Here is a 4,246-nt window from a genome sequence, read left to right as displayed (position 1 = left end):
CTGCCACTTCTCCAGGATCTTCTCTCTCGCTCTGAAAAATATAAGGTCACATCATCAAGCGTCATGGTTATCAGCATAGTCCATAGCACTTCATGCTCCCACCAGCCCCAGCCCAGCAGTGCCCTGTGTCCTGGAAGCTCCCTGGACCTTCCTTGCCCCTTAGCCTTCCATTCTGCCAGACCTTTGTCCTTTGTGAGTTTCTTTTTTAAACATAGTGAAAACTTTTACATTTAGAATTAGTCAGCTGGACTCAGTTTAGATGATCCCAGTTTTGTTGGCAACATTCAAAGCATCATAGTCAGGAGTCAGTTGAACCTATGCCTTCTCCTCTCCATCAGACCTGATCAGGGTGTTGTCCTTAGCCATGTCAATGTCACAGAGCTTCTTCACAGCCTGTTTAGTTTGGTGCTTGTTGGCCTTGACGGCCACAGTGAACACCAGTGTGTTTCTGACTCTGTGGTGAGCAGGAACTTGATGATGGCATAGTGGTCAAGCTTCTTTCTCCTAGGGGCATTCTTCAGAGGATGTTTGGGCTGCCTCCTGAGCCACAGTGTTTTGAGCCATTGGAAGGTGGGTGACGTCTGGATCTTCCTTTTTTGTTTCTGGCTGTGGACACCTTTCAACACTGCTTTCTTGGTCTCAGAACCTTTGCTTTGGCTCCAGCTTTGGGAGAGTCAGGGGCTTCCTTCTTTATCTTTGGTGCCATCTTTGTAAAAAGGCCTGTCCTTTGTGTTTATCATTGTTTTTGGCCTTCACTTTGCTTTGTCTTTCTTGATCATACAAAATTTTTCTATTATTATTATTATTATCATTTGTGGCACTGTTGGGCAGCTTTTGGGATCTTAGTTCCCTGACCAGTGATCGAAACTGCACCCTGGCAGTGAAAGCACCAAGTCCTAACCACTGGAACACCGGGGAATTCCCAAAATTTTATTATTTTTGTTTAGACAAATCTATCTGATACTTGCCTTTAGAAGAAAAATTTCTGAAAGAAGCCAGAGGGGAAAAAACCACCTTAATTATAGGGAACAAAGATATGAATTACATCAGACTTCTCTTTAGAAACCATGCAAGCAAGAAGAGATTAGAGTGAAATATTTAGTGTTGAACAAAAAAAGCTACCAAACTAGATAGCTGTATCCAGTTAAATTATCTTTCAAAAGTGAAGGAGAAATAAAGACTTTTTCAGGCAAATAAAAGCAAAGGAACTTGTCACTAGTCATCCTGCCCTTATGAGAAATGGTAAAAGAGACTCTTCCAAGAGAAGAATGTATAGATCATATATGTGCTGCTGCTGCTGCTAAGTCACTTCAGTCGTGTCTGACTCTGTGCGATCCCATAGACGTCTAGCAGCCCACCAGGCTCCCCCGTCCCTGGGATTCCCCAGGTAAGAACACTGGAGTGGGTTGCCATTTCCTTCTCCAATGCATGAAAGTGAAAAGTGAAAGTGAAGTCGCTCAGCCATGTCCGACTCTTGGCAACTTCATGGACCGCAGCCTACCAGGCTCCTCCATCCATGGGATTTTCCAGGCAAGAGTACTGGAATGGGGTGCCATTGCCTTCTCCAGATCATATATCTAGACCTGTAGAAAATACATATTAGAAACTCAGTCGACATCTGAAGAAAGAAGAATATTAGAGAAAAGAAACTAATGAAAGTAAAATAAAACTTTATATTTTTGTTGTTCTTAATTGATCTAATAGATAACTGCTTGTCCAAAAATAACAATAGCAATAATGTATTGGCTGATTATAGCTTATGAATAAGTGAAATGAATGACAGCAATGTTATAAGGGACAAGAGGGGCAATTGGGAATCCTCTGTTATAAGGTTCATATCCAACCTATGAAGCAGTATAAATAGACTTACGTTAGTTGTAAAGAAGTATAATCAATGGGCCAAGAGAAAATGGAATAATATAAAATGCTCAATTAAAAACAGAGAAGGCAGGATGGGAGGAAGCAGGGCTGTGTGAGGTCACTTCACTTCCTGTGTGCAGGGTGGCTTCCTGCGCTTCCCACCCTTATTCTCTTGTGTGAATAAGAGAAGACTGCCACCCTTGGGTGTCTCACGCAGGCCCCTGGAAGGGTCTGTCCCAGATGGCTCTGCCTTACACTGCAGTCATTCCACCTGGCTGAAATCGACATCTGATGACATGAAGAAGCAGATCTACAAACTGGCCAAGAAAGGCCTGCCTCAGAGTGATCCTGAGATGCTCACATGGCATTGTTCTGTGACAGGCAATAAAATCTTGAGAATTCTAAAGTTCAAAGGACTTCCTCCTGATCTTCCTGAGGATCTCTAGCATTGAATTAAGAAACTTGTTCCTGTTCAAGAGTATCTTCAGAAGAATAGAAAAGATAAAGATGCTAAATTCCTTTTGATTCTGATTGAGAACTGCATTCATAGGTTTCTGCAATATTGTAAGACCAAAACAGTCCTTCCCTCACCCCGCCCCCAACCAATTTGGAAATACTAGTCATCCACAGCCCCTGCTCTGGTTGCACAAATTTGTCTATGTACTCAAGCAATAAACTTGTTGTTTAACTAGGGAAAAAAAAAAACCAGACAAGGCAGAAAAAGGGGAAGACAAGAAACAAGGAACAATGTAATGACTAGAAAACGCTTGCAAATATGATAGATATGAATCAATTATATCAACAATCATTTCAAACGTGAAAGGTCTAAACACACCAATTAAAAGACAGAAATTGAGAGAGTGTATAAAAACCATGTTGCTTTTAAGAAGCCTACTTTAAATGTAAAGACACAGATTGAAAGTAAAGAGGTAGAGACATACATGGGCTTCCCTTGTGGCTCAACTGGTAAAGAATCCGCCTGCAATGGAGGTGACGTGGGTTCAATCCCTGGGTTGGAAGATCCCCTGGAGAAGGGAACAGCTACCTACTCCAGTATTCTGGCCTGGAGAATTCCATGGACTGAATAATCCATGGAGTTGCAAAGAGCTAGACATGACTGATTGACTTACACTTTCACTTTCAGAGACATAAATACCATGGTAACACTAACTTAAAGAATACTGGAGTAGCTGTATTAATTTCCGACAAAGCTGACTTCAGAAAGAGGAAAATTAACATGGCATTATCACCAATATTAACAATAATATTCTTTTATAAATATCAATAATAGCAAGGAGAATTATTAATGATAAAGGGGTCAAGTCTCCAGGGAGACAACAATCCTGAATGTGTATATGCTTAACAACAGAGCAACAAGATATATGAAGCAAAAACTGATAGAATGCAAGGAGAAGTAGAGGAAGCCATAGTTAAAGATATGAACACTCTTATTAGTAACTGACAAATCCAATAGACAGAAAATCAGTAAGGATATAGTTGAACTGAACAGCATTATTAATCAACTGGAGTTAACTGACAGCTATAGAATTCTTTATCCAAAAATAGCAGAATACACATTCTTCTCAAGCTTTCATGGGATATTCACCAAGATAGCCCACATTCAGTGCCATAAAACACACATTAACAAATTTAAAAGAATAGAAATCCCACTAAGTATTCTCTCACACCACAATGGAATTAAGCCAAAAATCAATAACAGAAAAATAAATGGAAATCTCAAAATATTTGGAAATTAAACCACATACTTCTAAATAACACATCAAAGAATATCTCTAAAAATCCTTAAATATTTTGAACTAAAGAAAATATAACTTAACAAAATCTGTGGGATGCAGTGAAAGCAATGGTGTGTGTTTGTGTGTTAGTCGCTCAGTCGTGTCTGACTCTCTGTGACCCACAAACGGTAACCCACCAGGCTTCTCTGTCCATGGAATTCTCCAGGCAAGAACACTGGAGTGGACTGCCATTCCCTTCTCTGAGAGCAATGGTAAGAGAGAAATTTATAGCATTGAATTCATATTTTAGAAATGGAGAAAGATTTAAAGATAATAGACTAAGCCTCCAATTTAGGACAGAGAAAGAAAAATAATATAAACCTAAAGCAAGCAGACTATATTAGGGCAGAAATCAATGAAATTGAAGACAGGAAAATAATAAACAAAATCAGTGAAACCAGAAGCTGGTTCTTTGAAAAGATCAATATTTTCCATTGGATCTCCAAAGTAGACATACCAATGGCCAGGAGGCACACGAAAAGATACTCAACATATCTAATTATTAGAGAAATGTGAAGCAAAACTACAATGAGATATGACTCACACCAGTCAGAATGGCCATTATTATAAAGTCTATAAATAATAAATGC

General features: G+C 39.4%; 2 pseudogenes; one reads left to right on the top strand and one right to left on the bottom strand.

Moving 5' to 3' along the window:
* Positions 250–706, bottom strand: LOC106502608 (annotated as a pseudogene).
* LOC102181604 lies at positions 1,233–2,552 on the top strand (annotated as a pseudogene).

Source organism: Capra hircus, chromosome 11, assembly GCF_001704415.2.
Source record: "Capra hircus breed San Clemente chromosome 11, ASM170441v1, whole genome shotgun sequence".
Classification (NCBI taxonomy): Eukaryota; Metazoa; Chordata; class Mammalia; order Artiodactyla; family Bovidae; genus Capra; species Capra hircus.
This window is presented reverse-complemented; position numbering and strand designations above follow the sequence as displayed.